Genomic DNA, 20,709 nt, shown 5'->3' with positions numbered 1-20,709 from the left:
GGCCCCGCTGTCACTGGCAGCGCCGCCCGCCGAGGGCCGAGCCCCCCTCCCCGCCCCGGCGCGGCCGCCTCCATCTTGGCGGCGGCACCCGCCCGACTCGGCGCGGCGCCGCGCTGCCGGCGGCGAGAGGCTTCTCGAGGCGCCGCGCGTCTTTCTCCTTCAAGAACGGGCAGGCTGCGCCTCACCGGAAATTTCTGACCGATTCCCGCACCAGCTGGTGCTGGTGCCCGCGGCCCGCCCGAAGCGGCAGTCCCAAGTGGCGTTACCGACCCCGTTCCCTCCGCACCTAACGCTTACCGACCCCAGCCGCGAGCGGCCGTGGCCTCGCAGCGGCCAGAGTAAACGCGCGCGTCGGGAGGGTCCGCGCAAGCCGCGCCGCGCCCGGGCTGCAGCACGCGGACGGGATCCACGAAGCTCCCGCCGTTCGGTTTTATTCCGGTCTGTGGCGTCGAGAAAGGGGAAGGGAAGCACCGAGCCGTGAGGATCAGGGGAMTCGGGGGCGAGCGTGCGGTGACGGGCAGTGCAGAGCGGCGCTCGGGGCCGTGCGAAGCCACGCTGCCTTCCTCGTGTTGCAGGCCGCGGGGACGGGGTGTTTCTGGTGGCTGATGGATGGGGTTGGCTCTACTTGCAGCTGCTCCGGCCGCTGCCAGGTTCTGCCTGCAAACGCAGTGCGTCCTGCTGCTCCTGCACTCGGCTCGGGCTTTCAGTTCTTCCTCACGGGCAGGAGGTGGGCTAGGAAAAACGACAACAGCTCCCAGCCCCTTCCTTTCTCCCTCTCCAACGAAAAAAAAAAAAAAAAAAAACCTTTCACTAATTTCTGCAGTACATGATTACTTTGGTTATTGTGCGTCTAAAACGTGTTTAAATGGAACCAGGCACAAGGGTGACGGAGGAACCCATCTCACATTTTGAATACCTGCCCTATATATGGTGGCTGTGTCCCAGCTTGGTTTCTTAAATTTGTGAAGCTTGTAGGAATTTGCAGGAAAAGCCAAGGARAGCAGCACAGTACTGATAACCCTCAGTACCTAAACATCTTGAGTTGGGAGCTTATCTCAGCAAAATGAATTGTGACTACTACTCATTTGTCACACAGAGCCTGAGCCTTTAAGATTCACTAATTCATTTTTTTCCCCTCAAGATAGAGTACTAGTCTTTTTAAAGCTAAGATTATCAGGTAATAACATCACTGCAAGATCTTGGACTTCAAGAAAAATACCAGATGTTGCACCACTCCTGACTACCTGCAAACACTGCCTTATTTCACATTAGCTTCTGTGCAGGAGATGCGGCTTTTTGAACAATATTTCCTCTTCCAAGGTTTGTAGCTCATAGATTGTATCAATTTTTATATTTTTGCCTTTTATATAGCAAATGGATTAAGCAATTTTTTAAATTAAYGTTCTCAAAGAATTTATTGTGTAAAAGACAAGACACTACGCAAAAAATGCAGTGAGATCTGAAGTGGCTTGCAAATTACTTTTCTGAGGGCAGATTTTATTTGCACTCAGACTGCTGGCTACATGTGAGATTGATAATAGTAGTTTGTTTCTTTAAGACAAGTTTTCTGCCCCAAGCACTGTGCTATGCTGTGCTGAAGTGATGTTCTAGCTTCTCTGCCCTCCACTTCCAATATACAGTCTTGCTTCAGTCCATGACCTTAAGTATATTGGCATGTAACCTACATTAATCTTCCTGATACAATTTTTGCACCTTCTTCTACGCTGTGTATTTTTGATGTATGCTGCAGTGTTCACGTTCAGATACGTACATGAAAATACTTGACAACTTTGAAAATACTTGTTTAAATGTACCATTTTTTTCAAAAATTTATGGTTATGTCGTGCAATCATGTGTTCAGGTCTTGTGCCTGTTTCATTTAACTCCGTGGAAAAAATTCCCTGACGGTCAGAATGAATCCAAAAAGAATGTGTTGAAAATAAATCTACTTTTTTGCCCAATTTTAGCTCAAATCAGGATGAGATAGCAAAATACCATGTTCCACTGAATTTCTTTTCTTCCCYCTCTCCACCCTCCATCAAAACAATCACTTTTAAGAGCTCCTCCCTGTCCTACTTTCTTTCTCCCCCCCCCTTTTTTTTTAACAGCTGAGCAATCCACTCCTGAGACAGGCGTTCATCACTGAAATACTGACATAATCTGAAACACGATGATGCAAATTGGGATTCTGTAGTACATATGGTATTGCCGAAAAACAGACGGAATTGAGCTTCATGTTCCCTTTGCAACACAAGTTCTATATTAAGTACATTTAGTACAAGACTGGAATTCATACTTCATCAGAAAACAGTAAGGATTTTGTCAAGGCCACAATTTTGAAAGAGCTCTTGACTTGTTGATATTAGTATTCCTTAATGTCTATAATGTCATAAAGAATTGCCATTACAGAAAAAAATGAAAGAGAATATTGCTTGGTTTCTAAGAATCCAATCCACTATTCCATTTTTACCCTCAACTCCCATTGACTGGAACCCAGGTGATTTTTTTTTTTTTTTTTTTTTTTTGGACCTAGCAGAGAAGTAAGCATGGGAGGTCAGGGTGAAAAAGCTGTCCTACCTGCAGCATTACAGCACAAAATGAACCATACAGGAGATTTTCTCTTTCTTGGTTAGTTATGTAATTTCGTCTCATCTCCTACAGAACAGTGCCTTTAAGATACTGTTTGAGAGACATGCCACATTAACAAACAGAGTCCACAGTCCTCAATTTCTRAACTCCTATTGCAGCGATTATTTAGCTGTCATGCTTCCAGAACTGCAAGCATTTTCTTGCTAGTCTTATTGATGATACTAGTGCATAAAAAGAGAAGTGATCATAAATGGATTTTTTTTTTGGTTCACAGAGAAATGAATGCTGCATGATCACATTTGCTTATGAGTCTCAAGACCTGAAATAATATTTCTCTTACTTTTTGGTTCCTCCTGTTGTTCCTTACAAGCTAGGAAATGCACCTTAACTCAATGTCTTCAACGGTATAAGCCATAGTGATATGTATTTGCCTGGAAATTCATCCTAATTCCACTTAGAGGCTCCTYCTTTTTTAMTGGTGTTACAGGGTTTCATGGTTAAACATTTGGCAGCAATGTTGCTTAATTTCTCTAGGGAGTCTTTACCTCCAGCTGCTTGGTCCCCTCCACGATGCTACCAGTGCTTGCCTGTTGATAGGATGAACAGTACTGGAAAACTGACCCACCTGAAATATAACTACAACTTCCCCTCCCCCCAAACCAGTTATCTTTCTGCTAGATCAGTTCCCCAAAATGATTCAGTGAAGAGCTRTACGAACAGCTGTGCTGACCCAAAAGAGAAAGTGACACAGGCTGAGCAACAGCACGCGTCAAGCTTCGGTTCACCTATTGCTTAAACCAGTAAGTGATCCTGCCTTCCTGAAGACCGCCTGTTAGATGGAAAGTGTGCTCCTGCTCATTCTCGTTGGCTTCCCATTTCTATGAAAGGAAAACAAAACAGCAGYCAACCACAAAGCACTTAGCACAGATTTTATTGTATACAAAGATCATGTACAACAAGAAATAGCTCGTTATTTCCTTCCATTTTCAATAGGCTTGTTTTTGTCTTTAATTAAATGCATCATTTATTTTGGACCTTAATTTTACTGTGGCTCTTTTGGTTACAGCTGGGGAAGTACAAGTCAGGATTTCTTGGGTTTTCTTTTCCCAAATGTGTAACCTGTTATATTAGCCATGAGAAAGCACTGTTCTAAAACATCAGTACAAACAGAATGCTGTAAATTCTAAAACTACACAGCTTATGTAATTAACCCTAAAAAAAAATCTCTAAATTCCCGTTTGTAAACCCATTTTGGAACATTTTTACCTAGGCCTTTTTCTTTACAGAAAACAGTTTAGCCATTTGAAACAAGAGCAACAACCCTCAGGAAGCTTTTAAGCAAGAGACCTTTTAAAGCATTATTTAAAAATTACTGTCTGTGTTACTGTTATCTGTTGGAGCATTGCTCTGTGCTTGCAAAATCTAGTGTTGTATTCCCTGAGGGAGCCAAAGCAAAAAATAACCAAAGTTATAATGCAGGAAAGAGGGCAATCATTATCTGGGAGCCATTTGAAAAGTAGTTGTAAAAGTAAAATGAAATTGATATGGGTGTAGTGTTTTTTTCCCCCCACTGTACAAAACAAATACACAGTCTATGACTTATATATCTTAAAGATCCCTCACTTTCTGTTTGCTTCCTGACAGAAGATGCCTGTTCATATGCTTTCTAAAAGTCAGAATCTATATTYGAAATAAAAAATCTGAGTTTTAAAGTACCATATACAGTAGCTCCAGGTGCATTCCACAGATATTAGAGATTCTCAGAGAACCTGATTCAAGTGCCTTACATTTAACCTTAGCCATCTTCACATTTTATTTGCTTTCTTGACCACGCTTGTGAATTGATCATATATTTCATACCRCTGTCCTGGGAGGCAAAAAGGTTTTTTCCTACGTGGCTAAAGGTAATTTAGAGCTCAGCAACAAATACGAGTCCTTCCAATAGGCATTACCCACTATTTATCACGCAGTAGAATGGTTCAGAACTTTTCCCAGAAATACTTTTTTCTGTCATTGAAAAGGTAACTCATCTAAAGGAATACATTTCACAACAACTTACTACTTCCATTGAACTTCCTTTTGGGAAAAGTTACTAAAAAAACTTTTCTATACTTCCATAATGAATCTTTCCAATGTTTATTTTGAAACTGTTTCAGCTCAAACATTTAYAATTTTTAGCATCATGAATGTGTACACACTCAGATATGCAAGATCTATATAACTTATTTTAGCTCACAAAACATTTAAGCAAATTCTGTAGCAAGTTCAAAATCTTTTCATTTTTACTTTGAGTATATTCGTTTTTTCAGATGGCAGAACTTCCTGCAATGTAAAAGTCATATTCTTCTCTTACATTCATCTCCTTGATCATCTCTTGCTTTCTATTCAAGCAAGTACCTATTGAAAGTAATGATAGCCCATTGCATCTTCTGGACAAGTCTCCCATACATGGAATCAAAGTCCTCTTAATTAAATAATGAATGACAATTGCTTCATTAGCCAATGACTTACATTTGCTTAAGTGGATAAACAATGATGGTGGTGCCACCTATCAGCATCCTGTAATTCACAAATTTACAGAGAGGTGGATTGAGAACTGGCTGAAAGGCAGAGCTCAGAGGGTTGTGCTCAGTGGCGCAGAGTCTAGTGGAGGCCTCTAGCTAGTGGTGTCCCCCAGGGGTCAGTACCGGGTCCAGTCTTGTTCAGCTTACAATGACCTGGATGAAGGGACACAATGCCTCCGCAGCAAGTGTGCTGACGATACTGAACTGAGAGAAGTGGCTGATACACCAGAAGGCTGTGCTGCCATTCAGAGAGATCTGGATAGGCTGGAGAATTGGGTGGAGAGGAACCTCATGAWGTTTAACAAGGGCAAGTGCACAGTCCTGCACCCAGGAAGAAGTAACCCTCTGTGTACAGGCTGGGAGCTGACCTGCTGGAAAGCAGCTCTGCGGAGAAGGACCTGGGAGTTCTGGTGGACAGCAAGTTAACCATGAGCCAGCAATGTGCTCTTGTAGCCAAGGAGGCCAATGGTATCATGAGGTACATTAGGAAGAGTGCTGTCAGTGGATCGAGGGAGGTAATCCTGTCCCTCTACTCAGCCCTGGTGAGGCCTCATCTGGAGTACTATGTCCGGTTCTGGACTCCCCAGTACAAGAGAGACATGGCAGTACTGGAAAGAGTCCAGCGTAGGGCTACGAAGATGATCAGAGGACTGGAGCGTCTGCCCTATGAGGAACGGCTGTGAGAGCTGGGCCTGTTTCACCTGGAGAAGAGAAGACTGAGAGGGGATCTTATCAATGTGTATAAGAATTTGCAGGGAAGGTGTCAAGGGGATGGGGCCAAACTCTTTTCAGTGGTGCCATGCAACAGGACAAGAGGCAATGGGCAGAAATTGAAGCACAGGAAGTTCCGCCTGAATATGAGGGGGAATTTCTTTCCTGTGAGAGTGACAGAGCAATGGACCAGGTTGCCTCAAGAGGCTGTGGAGTCTCCTTCTCTGGAGATATTCAAACCCACCTTGGATGCAACCCTGTCTACCATGCTCTAGTTGACCCTGGTTGAGCAGGGGGGGTTGGACTAGATGATCTCCCGAGGTCCCTTCCAACCTCAACTATTCTGTGAAATAAAGCTAGAAAACAAATCACATTCTTCTTTCATTTTTGATGCCTATTTGTTTAGTGTCCCATAATCTCTTCTTCAAGGACATAGACATGAAAGGACCAGGACCATTGAAATGCATTATGCCAGGCTTTAGGTATTCAGTTGTTAGGTTATCAAAAACCTTAGCTAGTCACTTAATTCCCGTAACAAGTATGGAAGAGAAAAAGATGTTGCAAAATGGGATCTATAACACTGAGCAAACCACAACTTGGTGAAATAAATTGCTGGAAGAGGCATTTGTCCAAAATCCTACCCCTGCTAAGGATGGGACAGCTACTTTTGAACAGATTGGAATCTGTATTAGATCAGGCTTCCTGTTTCATGACTGGAGCTTAATGATTCATGTTCACATCCAGCCACTCCCCTTCCTTATCACAGCGTAATCTACAGCCTCCTTGCTTGACTGCTCTTCAGGAATGAGGGGAATGTGGACTCTACACCCCTTATGGTGTAGGAGGGCCCAGCACTGATCTGCCATCCCCTGGGCGAGTACTCTAAACACTAAGGGATTAAATAAAGAAGAAACATCATTACCACCTCCTTCACTGGCTATATTTTTAAATATAAGTAGCCAAGGCTGCAGTGTTTCATGACAATTCATTTTGTCAGTGTGCTTAAAGCGTAGCTATCAAATGGTCTCCTCAGGAAAGATGAACTGAGGAGCACCTATTCCATTTTAGGGAAAGCTGCTAAGCAGTCAGCCCTGACAGAATAGAAGCACATGTACAGTAAGAGAGCTTCCAGCACTTAGGAAACTTTACTGATGAAAATGTATTTGTCTAAAAATTTAGGTGGGAGTTGCAAGCTTTTGCTTTTAGATCTATCTTTTGCATCAATCCACATGTAGGCAGATATTACATAACATTGTGGTCATTAGCAAAAGCTTCATTGTATTCAGTCCTTAGAAACATTAATGGCAGGTTGGACAGTCCCTCACAAATGACCCKAATTTCCACTGCAGGATTTAGTTATAGCTTTTTCCAAGAAAAAGTGAGAACAAAACTCCAGGGTTTTTTACCCTCACCCAAGAGCTTTTTTAAATTAGTACTTCTCAGCCAAGCATCACACCAAAATACTGAGCATCCAAGTTACTGAGCATCCAGTCTARGTGTAGTTATTTTTGCAGATTGAGCTGCATGTTTGCCTATTCTATATTGTGTAAGACATTTTATATTGTCTCTCTGTTATATCCACTTATGGGACCACATGCACCTCATTTTCTTGAATAAGTAGCAGTTCAAAGTTTTGTATCTTATTACTGACTGTAAGATATTTGTAAAAGCTCAGGTAGATGTGAAGCATCACTGACATTTGATCATGCTTATACAGTCCTGTATTTTTTACTTGTATGTAGAAAATTAATWCATTCTAAAATACTTTTTGTCAGAAAATAATATATTCTCCCTGTTGTTTCAATCAATCACGGTATTTTACCACATTCACTGACTGTAAAAATAACAGCTTTGTAAGTCAGAAGGCATCTGAGAAAATGAAAACCTATTTTTCTTTTCTTGTCATAGTTTCAACCAACAGGCTGATTTCACTTAAATTTTACAGAACAAGGCTGACATTAAAGATCATTTTTACCCTTTGCCATAYTTGACATGTCTTATCTGAGCACAGTGTTCACTTGGGTGATTAAGAAGTTAACATTTTAATAACTAATATTGGAGAGGTTACCTACCAGAAAGAAAAATCCTTAAATCAGTTTAAAAGAAAACTTTAAAACCTCRTATTGCTATTAATACACTCACAGAACTGTTAAGGGCAGTGTGGCCRGTGTCTGTGGGTGCTCTAGACATAGTTGTATGGCAACCTCTAAATCAATGATCAACTATAATCTTCCTGTATTCACATGAAGGACAATATTGGACTTGAAGTGTACAGCTGGCATCACAAAATCTATYACTTAAAATACTCTAATGAGCTTTCCAATCCCACTTGTGATGAATAGACCAACTGAAAACAAAGTAGTTTAATATGTAGAACATTTAAAGCTGATCTTGTCAACAGATTTCACTATGACTCTTCCTCATCACATTTGCTATATAAAAATGAAACCTATCTAATAGTACACTCAGCTTAGTAACTTTTACTACTATAGTATCAGGCATAGTAGAAGCAAAGCTTTTAAATGTTAAAACATGAACAGCTGGGGTGAAACATAAGACTTAAAAGAGTGACACATTAAATAAACCGAAGCCTGATGAGATGAGATGGGCTCATAAATTGTGGTGTTAGTCATACTGCTTGACAAATGATCTTCAGTGGCACTTGCTACTCAGTGGGGATGTTCATTGATGATCTTTAGTATTCTTTTTGGAAGAATACTTAACACAAAACCTGGTAAGATTTTATTCATCTTGTTACCCTATTACACATTTGTTACATGTTACCAAGARAATCATTCTAGGGCCAAGCTTTAGTGGCATTAAAGTCAACGCTTGTTCAGAAATTAGGGAGTCTTACAGTAATTAGGACATTGTGCTGCACCCTTAAAGCAATGGTAATTTGGGGAAGGGAGATTCTGTAAATTAAAATGGAAACAGGACTGACATGGTGACATTACACAATGCTTTTAGGGAGCTTGAGACAGAGATCTCATCTGTCTTTGTCTCATCAGAAACACAGGGTACAAACTGACAACAAGAATCACTCTAAATAGCAGTTCAGATACCTTTCAGATACTTAAAGCCAATGCATATACTTCGGCAAGCTCAGTATAACATTCCAGAGAATCAATGAAGCAACACAAACTCCAAAGGAGAAAGCCTATAAGTATTTATTGTGAAAATGGACAAAATGAATAATTCATGACATGAACAGGATGTGGATAAATTTTCTAAGTATGAAGGCAGAGACAGATAATAAGCTTTCCTAACAGTAGCTGACCAGCATTACAGGCAGGTGAAGCCTCATATGTCTAGTTCAGTGGTCCAGCCCCAGGAAATGAGTTGCAGATCAATTAATTTTGAGGGCTTTCACTATGTTTTCCAAGGCTGGGAGATGCTATGGCTGAAGAGTACTACGAGATGGCAAATGTTAATTGTAGAAGGACGTCCATAATTGCAGGGAGGGGCTGTGCAAAAAACTCCCTAGTATGAGGTTGCAGGCACTCTGCACTAGGTTAGGTGACTTGGGTGGAAGTTCTGTGGTCCTGCAGCCTGGGTGCTTGCAGCATCAGACTTTCTGCTTTATGAGCCTTTAAAAGACTGCCTTCAGGTGTATCAAGGAGATGTGACAGTGCTGCACTGGAAGTACGTGAGTTCCACACATATGAAGAAAGAACAAGAGAAATAGGGCAAGAGATAGAAAATTCCTAATCCCACCAAACGTGTTTCTGAAGTAAGGTGAGAAGTTTATGTTTACATATCTTATATGATGATTTTTTTTTTTTTTTTTTTTTTTTTTTTGCTTTCAGATAGATGATAAAAGGGAAATCAAACTGGTTTCTATTCCAGCAGACTCTACACCACAGAGAAGAAATGTGGATCAATGTAATTTACAAATGAAACAGACATCTTAGTGCAGTCTTCTGCAATTCAAAGGGTATGTCCATTAATTCATGCATTTAAAGACTTTGGATCTTCACTAGAGGAACTCAGTGAAGTAAAACTTTGGATCTCAGGAACATACTTGACTGAAAGACCTGGCTGTATGGGCAACAGAATCAATTTCAGCACAAGAAATCATGGATTTGAGGACTCATCTGGAAAGGTCCTGGATCTACTTTCTGTCAATTAACATTGCTTCTTTTGATACATTAGGATTTTCTTCTCAAAGCATGTTACCCTTTTAAAGTGACCTAAACTTAGAATCATGAATGATATGGTACTATTGACAGGCACCTCCTTAAGATTTTCACAGATAACCAGGAGAACTACAAAAGGTCACCTGAAAACCTAGCCTTTCAGAATCACTACTCTCCCTTCTCTCTGGTGGAACTTGGAGCACAGATTTTCTCTCTGCCTGCTACACTGCACAGCAGAGCCTGTGAGGTAACAGTCTGTCTCTGACAAGAGTTAATAATCATTTCCTTCCCAGCTACTTACAATTGCAAGTCCTTCAAAACTTAAATGTCTTCCCTTTTTCTAGCCCTGCCGGACACCCTTATGACAAAGCTGAAAAAGACAAGGCAAGGAAGTAGATCATATCAACCCATCCATACTTACTGCTTAGGAAGTTACAGCACCTTCTGGTTTGGATACAACTRTGACTGCAGCAGTGTCACCATATCAGATACCCCATTTATGCATATTCTAAAAGCTTTCAAAAAGCAAGACAGTCAGAAGTCGACTCATTATATGGACTGGATAGGGGAGCTTCAGCTTCACTACCTATAACTTGTATCTCCCCCCATTCTAAAAGGCAGTTGCATTCTCAAACACACTGCTGTAACTTCAGTGCAGCTCCCCAGAGAAGCTGCAGTGCTGCATTAAGAACATGTATTATGACACTGGAGTGGAAGGTAGATACTAACTGCTGTGGCTAGAACAGACCTGTTTTATCTGTGTCCACAGTGAACAGCTACAGCCCAGWGTCATGAGACCAGTTGTGCTGATCAGGAAACATAGAAATGGTGACAAATTAGGAAAACCCATAAATATTGGGATTGTTGCTAGAACAAAACTTACTGCACATGTCCAAGTTTAAAGTGAGAAATGAACAAACTCTAGCTACAAAACCAGTTTAGGTAGCATCTGACTCATCTAACTTTGGATTTTTTACTTTGCCATGAGGAAAGTTACAGCAGAATTGATGTCACTTTGCCACGTACGATGTTTGTAACAGCTGCATTTTGCCTTGCCCTATAATCCCACTGTACCTTTACTGTTTCAACATAGAATTGCAAGGACATACTTGCTAGCAAAGCTCCCCTGCCCCCAACATTAAAGAATTCATTTTTCTAGAATAGCTAAACTGGTAATTGAAGAGAATTCTCAAGCTATTCCAGGATGGTGGCAATAGTTTATTGTAAAATACTGTATTCTCTACAGCGTGCATATGTTGCATTGCCATTTAGGTGGTGCCACTCCTTGTATAAAATTTACTTTGCATAATTACAGGCAGCTTTGCAAAACACTAATTTATATTCTTCAATGCTTGCATACTACATATTTTTTTTCATTTGGTTGAGAATGTTTATAATAGCCTTCTATTACAGATATTTAAATAGGACTGAAGATTGATTTCTGCAATATTATAGAACAAAGTCTACAGGCCTTTGGAGACTCAGACCACAGGAGCATACTCACAACATAAATGACTAGTGGTTTAAGAAACTATCACTTTCTTCTGCATCTAGCYCCTCCACAATTTGTTACCACACATTTGCCAGGGGAAAACATCCCCACAGAAAAGCAGCTGGTTCAGGCTGTGTGTACATGCCTCAGGTRCAAAGTCCAGCAATTTACTTTAAAGCACTGATGAAAGTGGGTTTGTGCTAAGACAGCAGACTTTACGCTGAGACGTGCAGGTGTTCCATCTTGCCAAGCTTGCTGTGGGAAGGGTAGCCTATAAAAAAGGGGCCAAATAGCCAGCTGGAGGGGTTGTGATTTAAACAACCTCAGTTAAATTTGCCAGATTGTCTCTGCCCATGTCCTTGGACCAAAAAAGTGCTTTGTTCATGGAATAAACACGAGAATTATGCATAATAGTACTTGTATTACAGCTGGAGTAAACCTGTGACTTTTCCCATTTCCAGGAAGAACAATTTAGTGGGGAAAATGCCAATTCATTGAATTTAGAGCATTTAGTTCACAGTATCTTCGGTTCAGTGAACTTTTGCTGAACCCAGGTGGAGTTTAGTGAAATTTTTCCACAATTACTGTAGACATYTGAGAACCATAGATGACCTCTCAGTTTTGTGGTTCTGGGTCAGAGCCACCAGTCGAGATCATAAAAATGGCCATGTTTATGCAGTACCAAGAGGCCCTGGAACTGCAAGTAGTGTCACAGCCTAAGTACAGCGCTGTGTGAATAAGCACATCAGCTTGATTGCATGCTAACAAAGTGCCCTATCATACTAGTGGAGCTGTACCAATTGTAACATTCTGAATTGCTCATGCTGTGAAATGTGGATATCAGCCTGTGAGGCTTCAGTGCTGTTTGTTAGCTCCTATGRCATCTCAGGAAAGGAGATGAGGACAAAGAATGTATCAAATGTGGAATACATGTGTGTGTTTGTGGAGGTGGGGTGGTGGTTACAAAGATGAAAAACTATTATGTGACATCTTGCAGATCATTTTTAGGATTCAGCAAGTTTTTAGTTTCCAGAGCCATCTTTTATGGACATCTTCTCTTTCCTCTTTTTATAAATGCCCCAAACTTTATCATTTYGTACTCATCTTGTTCCTCATTTCCTTTTTCCCTTTGCATTATTTCTTCCCTTTTTCTGAGTATTTGTAAAACCCAATTTCGCAAAAGCTCACATTTTTTRTACACACCAGGTTGTAAAATACAGGAGACAGCTGTAGATTGCTTTCACAGATGTAAAGATTGACCTAAAATTGAAGTAGAAAATGTTGAATGGCTGAGTTGATTTCACATGTATAGGAAAATCTCATTAGACYAGAACTCTGATGAAAAATTTTCCTGCTGTCCTTTGTAGACATATGTTGTAATTAATAAGGCATATATTTAGTTTTCAGAATACTTTTCCTATGTACAAAAGCCAAGGTAGAATATGAATATTCAATTGCTACATAATGAGATGACATTATTATAAAATTTTATAAATATAAAAAAGCTACATTTAGAAAGGCATTGTTCATCGAAATGTATGAGTTGATAGATGTTATTAAGGCTAACTTTAATTTGAATGTGTATGTGATTAAGAACCCATAAAATAGCCAAATTAGATTTTTAACTTGACTATGCAGAGTTTTTAACCTGATTGTTTTGGTAAACATCGCAGGCCTAGTTTTACTAGTCTGTTAGCTGTACAACTCCACCACAGGTTTACATGGGGTAGAAAGGAGGCAGTATCTGCATTCTTTTATATGACTAAGCTATTCTGTCATGAACCTACTATATACAAATTAAGATGAAAGACGAGTTTTTTTTTCATTCCACCCACAGGGAAGAGTAAGTAACTCATTTGCAACACAGAAATAGTTCAGACATAGCTTGAAGGGGATTCTGAACTAGCATGGATATGTCCATTTGGTGACAAGCAGTCCTTTAAGGTCTACACACTCCTGCAAAGGAGAGAATTCTACCTGAYTGATTTGGCAGACTGCATTTTCCTTCAGCCTACAAAGTGATGGGAAACACACTGATACAGAACAAAAAATCTGCTTTGCCAAGCAGCAGATCAAAATCCCTATAGGAAAAAGAAATCTGGCCACTACCTGATTGTTGTGGTCAAAGAGCAGTACAATGTGGTAGTGGAACTAGTCTTCATCTCATGTTTTAGTCTCTTATAATAGAAAAAAAGAACTAATGAATGGGCTTTGCCTCCTTCAGACTAGTAGTCTGCTCCCACCAAAATTATTCTCATTTATGACCTAGTAATACAATTTCCCAATTTCTTCTGCTATTGGCACCCAGCTCTGTCTGACCTATACCATGACATTTGGTGGCCATGTGTGGGATGTGGTAACAGAAGTGTGGGATGTGGTAACAGCTCATCTGACATGCTCTTTTTGCTTCAAAGGTAATACCCAATTTAAATAYACAGAGGCCAACTTGAACTCTCAAGCTGTCAGCAGTCAGCAAATGAATATCAACCTCCACTTCAGCTAACTGACAATCTTATGTTTTGCAAAAGCATAATTAGTCTGAGGCCAATAATACCTACAGCTAGGAAAAATAACCACTTCAGTCTGCTTTTAAAGAGGGACACCARTAGCTTCTGTAGAAAGGTACTCATGTGAGGAACATGTGGAATGGGGTTTCCAGACTAGGTTCAGCCATCCCCAATAAAGTAGCAACCCCAAAAGCAGCTTGAGAATGTCAGCCTGACTTTAATCTGCATTTGTAAATTAACATTCAAGACTTTTCTTTCTCTCTCTTTAAAACCATCAATAAGAAGTATTTAGTTTTAGGAAATAGCCAATAAACAGACTAGGCCACAAATTGGATTTTTCCATTTCACAGAAAAATTCACGATGTCAACTTTCTTCCCATTTCAACATGACACATTCTTTTCTGAATTGTAATACATTTCATACAGACTTCAAATTTCCTTGAATTTTTTAAAATAAAAGTATTTATTTTTAAATTTTCTTAAAATGGTCCAAATATTCTTTTAAATGCTTTATTAGTTTTCCTTTAAACAGATTTTTGTTAACTTGAGTATTTCAAAGCATTTCAATTTTGACAGAGATAATGCTGCATTAAAACAACAGCTTAACAAAAAAAGCACTTCTAAAGAAGCTACGCTAAAGATCACATTCATTGTATCTTGGCATACATCCTTCTATTTCTATTCCTAAATTTACAATTCTTAGATGGTCTCCTCTAGAATAGTAGCAGAGAACAGTAATGGCAGTCATTTTGGAGGGCCTTAATTCAAGTCTTTTTTTTTAAGGCTTCGGCAGTTATATCTTTAAAAAGTTTCTTGGTAAAGTTACTCTAGTACCTATTTATATCTGAATGAAAGATGCCAGGAAAAAAAATGCCCCAGCTGCACTTGAGTAAATGTTAAAATCCATAGCATTTTAGACAGCTAGGACAGAATGGTGAACCTCTGAAAGCCTCTTCCCGCCCTTAAAGTCTTTTCCCTACAWGAACAATCTTTTGAAAACCCTCATTATAATCTTTCTGCAGCATTACCATGAGAAATACTGAAGGTCTTTTGCATGTGCTAAACCAAATGTACTGTAAGAGCCACCACCAGGGTACAGACACACCAATGGCTAGCATTGTAAATTCAGCTTCAAACCCTTAATATGTCAGCCTTAACTTTAGAGCATTAGATTCCATCTCTATGAGAAGGGTGGTAGTGAAATTCTTGATGCAGCAAGTTTCTTAATTGGGAAACTAAATTCATGAGATGAGTCAAAACACAGAACTCTAAAATGATTGCCAAGGTATACATATTTATTGTTCCTTAAAAGGACTATTTGTTGAACTTCAGTCTTGTATTTTACCTTGAGGAATGGCTGATCATTTTGTGACTTGGTCCAGGAACTAAACTTGCTGTATATACTGCAAATCTCTCAACTTAGTGGGCTCAGTTAAAAAGGTGCATGTACAGCATTTATGCAGCATTTTGACAGACTTAATTTTCTGCTTTTGTGATTCAATTTCCACTGGATATATATGACCTTCTCTTTGTTTTGCACAACTGTAATTGCACAGAAGAAGGATTAGGTCATCAGGCAAGTTGTGATACATTCATTAAACAAGCCTTAAATAAAATATTCTGTAAGTAAAATCAGATTCTCACTTACTTTAAAAGTTTCTATTTAGGCTGCCTGGCTGACTGAGCAAATAATACAGTATCTTTTAATAAAAAGATACATTGCTAACAGCAACCCAAACAACTTAGCTATTACATTCAAAACAGCCAGTAGTTTTCAGACTTTCCAACCAGATGAAGTTTCAGGCTAGCAGAGGTTGGATTTTTTTGTTGTTTTGTTTTGGTTTGGTTTTCCCCTTCTTCTTCTCTGTCTTAATCCCTGTAGAACATTTTATCTGATGAGGAGGATGAACACTGAAGAATCTGGCAACAAATACCAAGATCCAGATACTTAAAACACTGTTGCAATGAAGTTTATTATTAAAATGAAATGATATAGCAATACAGTATAAAAAAAGACAAAGATTACAGGACTTCTTAATAAAGACTCTCCAGCACAAAGATGCAGGAGGTCAGAGCTCACCTAGAGAACTACCTGAAGTAAATCACAGTTAGTGGGTATATTATCAAGGCTGTTGGTGACCTCTCTAAAGTCCACTCTTCAGCCTGCYGAAAACTGTGAACTTGGAAGGACAATCCAGATACGAGGCAAGGTGCACCTACAACATCAAATGCCTGAGCAAGCCCAGTGGCATACATATCAAAAGGCACAAGAGAACAGGCTCCCTGAAAACAGCCTGGGATACTCATGCCTGTTCCTGAGACCATCCTTCAAGCATAGGGGCACTGTGATTTCTGAATAGAAACATTATCATCTACAGCTGACATCCACAAATGCAACAAAACATTATTTGAAACTTAGTATCATGTAACTTGACCGGCATAAGCATGAGCAAGACGATCAAAGTACGCTGGCCCAAAATGTCAGATACATCACATACAATAGTCTTGAAAAACAAGTCAGGTATGACAAGACTTGAGAGGGAAGAGGAAAAAAGGACTGGTATGCCTAGGACTAGCTGGCTCGACTAGGGGCCTGCAAGCCAGGCATTTGGCCCATGAGATGGTTCTGTCCAACTTACCACCTTTCCTGCAGCAATTCTAAAGGGACCGGGAATGGCAGCAGGCGGAAACTGATACCAATGTATGTTTATGTCTGTCACCCTGTAAGGAGAGTCTCAGACTTGTCAGCCAGCCTCTAACACTGAAAATTTTGGATCACCATATGCAAGTCAACCCCTCACATACTACCAAGGGTATTTAATCTTACCAAGGGTATTTAATCTTGTCTCTCTCACAGCTCTCCTCTGAAGGGTAATACAGAGCATCCGAGTTAGATGTCAGGTCTGGAATCCCCTGGAAGATCCCATTCCTCTCTGTTGATTACAGAGGGGGTCTTAGGAAACTGATTCCTGATTTAGTCAACCAAAATTAGTCACCTGGAGCTAGGAAAAGTGAAGTTCCTACACCCTTTCCTCGTGACACTTCCCTTGGAAAGGGAAAAAATTCTCAATGTTTTTAAAAAGTAATGTTTTCTGATAAATCAGTATTTGAGATCAACCAGCTACCTCTACATAATTTCCAAAAATGCTGATCAACAAAAACTTCTGTTAGTTGGAGTGGAAGATAGAAGCAACCCTTGTGCTGAGCAAGCAAGCTATAACCTCTGGTCACTTCTTAAATCTTTGCCATGATCCTGTATCTCTTGGTATAAACATTTTTCTCTGCTGATGCTGATAAAATACAAATAAAATTATTTATGCTATTCTTTATTATTGGAATTGTCGTAGCTCCATCTATGTGGATGCAAGAAAAGGGTATAAACTCCGGAAGAGGTTAGATTTCAAGAAAAAGTTTACTAAAAAAGCAAAACACTTCCATAGTTAACCAGCTTAATACTATCATGGCTTTACTCTATTATGCTACACAGAGGCTATAGTAACACAGTTGCTGAAAGCAGTTTTGTTTATTGTTAACCAATGAACTTAGAAATGGGAGGATTCCTGTCACAAGGTGGGATATAAGGAAGGAAAAATAACAGTGTATATTTGTTGTTGTTTTCTGCAATATTCTGTATTACCCAAGTAGCTGATGATGTTTTTTTTCTTGGCAAGAGAACAAGGAGCTATTGTAATTAGAAGCTAGACAGTTTTCATAAGAAACATGCAGTATATGTTACAGCTTTATGAAAGACTGCTGCAAGATTCAAGGTTACAAAAGAATACTGWAGAGAAAGTATATACCAATGAAACAAGGAAGAAGGACAGATTGATAATTTCTTCAGCTTTCTCATGGACAAAGTCAGCCAAGTGACTTTTGGTGATCTGTGCCCTGATGATGGCAGTAGTGTTATGACTCAGAGTCACCACAGGACAGATTTAAACTTGACACTGCTTGATCATGAGATCAGTCATGTCTTATCCTGGCATCTGTATAAGCTCCTCAGTCTGTGAAGAGTCATAGCAATGCTAGGCCTTGGCTGTCTTTACAACAGTATTTTTTTATTTCCCAGGAGTCTGACATTTCAAATATATCTTTTGCCCTCTCYTTTGTCATTCTCTTTTCTGTCCCCATCCTCTCTGAAAATTGATACATTTGCAAAATATTAAAAAGGGAAAGTGGGAATGACAGCTGAAAGGTTCTTCTCTAACTGTGAAGTCAAAAAGACTATCCATTCTAAACTTTTTGCTTAAGCATACAGCTTAGCACAGAAAGATATATCAAAAACAAGAGTTTGAAATGTTTTCATAAATGCATTTCTCCCCCTCCCCACTTCTTCTTTTTTTTTTTTTAATTATAGAGTTATGTCATGGTTTCGTAAAAGGGCTGTATATCTCACATACTCTAGAAGCAATATCTAGCTAGCTAGGTCCTGCTACAGTGTAGAAAGACAGCCTTCTTCAGGAGCACTAGCCTTTCTAGTCCATTCAGAGCACCATGCTCTTTGCTAGAAACTATCGAAGATTAACTGGCAAGCTTACAGCACTTAGACCAGGTATCTGAAGCCATCTAGAGTYAGTATGTGCCTTTAGGATCAAAGAAGACATTATATGTTCTAGCTTCATACCAGCAAACTGGACAATTCATCCCCAGACAGTTCAGATTCATCTCTAAAACARTGAATACACTAATAATTTATGGCCCAAAGGCTCTGAGTTTTTCAGCAACTTAGCATCATATCCACTCAATATTTAGAGAAAAAGCCTGATACCTACCATTCTAAGCCTCAAATATCTTAACATTAACATGATCATTAGTAACTAGAGATCCAGTTCTAACCTCCAAGTGCAAAATAGCCACGACCAATCAAGATTATCATCCAGATGTTAAACTACACAAGTAGCTCCTATAAGAGAATCTCTTTTCCCCAGTCTGGGCTATGTACTACCCTGCATTACACAGCAATGAATCCCATAAGCGTGTATATGTCAAATCATTTTTACAGTGTCTAAAGCTGCACTGTAGCAACATCTTTCTTTGTTCTTYTCCTCTGATTTTCATTAATATGCACAGCTTCTTATTGGTCTACCAAGTCAGATTCTGGGATACATATAATGGTTGTTTCTGGAAGAAGATCAACTGCCTGACCAGTTTAAAAATCTAGTTACTAGGTGAGGGAGGAAGTATATTTCCAGTTCCTTTTAATGCTTCCTTTACTTAGGACTTTTGGAGAGGAGTATGTTTGATAGCTCTCCAGAGAGATTTGGTAAATAGTAAGAACATGCTCCTTTGTCACTCTAAGATGGAAGTGCTGGAAACCACATGTCTATGCCCCTATAGAATAACAGATTTCTAATACACTTAAACTGTTATTCTACAGGAAGGATGTTGCAATACTGATAGGAAGTAGAACATTTTCAAGAGTTGGATTCACACAAGGGAAGTGTCTTCCTCAAGAGAGGATGACAATAAATCTCATTGCATTCAAAAGACAGTTAAATTCTCTCATTAAGATCTTAGTCCTTTRAATAAGGTTTCCACAAAGCTCTTCCAGACACACACAGTATATAAAGTTATTTCCCCACTCATACAAAAGAAAAGTGATATATTAAGAATTTAGAAATAGTACCAAGACTAGCAATAAGATGATGTAACAATAAATCATACTACCTGAATAGATATAGCTAAGATTGGTCCATTCGCTTCTCAAACAGATCTGCTGGCTGCCCTTCCAAACATACCGCTGCTCAAAATACGAACTTTCCTTAAGCCTTAACCACATATTATCTAACAAATATACATATTGCAGCTATTGCAGAATGCAGTCTTGAATAAATCTGTTATAATTTCCTCTTCTTTGTCATCAGTTTTCAGGGCTCTGTCAATGCATGCCAAAAACTACACAATCTTTGGCAACGAATGGCACAATAAATAAAAATCTGAACTTTTTTTACATGAATGTTTGTCTTTGGAGTTATTTTCTAGGCATACTACTTACTTTTCTAAGTAATGCAATATGGTAACACTCCTGATAATAACAAATTTAGGAATTAATATTACTTGACTATAATGTGAAATGTCATCTACCTTAAAAAGAAATTTCTTAAAACAGGTTATTTACCTTGACACCATATTTAATTCATTCTACTTCACATGGCATAGTAAGAGATCCATCTACTGCTTTTTAGATATCCAATGGTGGTGATCTAAAGGATAAAACATTCAAACTCAGTCATGTCAGCTAAAACGAAGGGGTAGGTAACCTCCAGGAATATAATTTTTACACAGGAGGGACTTGGGCTATAGAAATTAAATTGTATGCTCCTGGAAGAAAAACATACCTTATTAATGAGCTTTTACTATTATTAATTTGTAGTGAGGGAGGGCAGAGAGGATTCAAAAGTAAATTTTAGGTCAGCAAGTCACAGTAACTATTAAATGAAGACACAGTAGCTACTGCAGCATTGGAAAGAGATAATCAAGTTAAAATTAAGCTGGACAGTCAGGTAATAGAAGTTTGTACTAGAAGTCTATTCATGGCATCATGGAACTTAGTGTTAACCAGTTCGCTTGCTGATTGGGGGTCAATTACCCCATATCAAGATCTTGAACTGCCACTTTTGATAGCACAGAGGCTTATTTAAAGCTAGTTCGATTACTGATAACTCCAGTTTATTATTATAAATCATCYTTTAATTGCAGTTTTGGGG

Source organism: Rhea americana, unplaced genomic scaffold (assembly GCF_003343005.1).
Source record: "Rhea americana isolate MKP2758 unplaced genomic scaffold, rheAme1 scaffold_56, whole genome shotgun sequence".
Lineage (NCBI taxonomy): Eukaryota > Metazoa > Chordata > Aves > Rheiformes > Rheidae > Rhea > Rhea americana.
Note: the sequence above shows the minus strand (reverse complement) of the source record.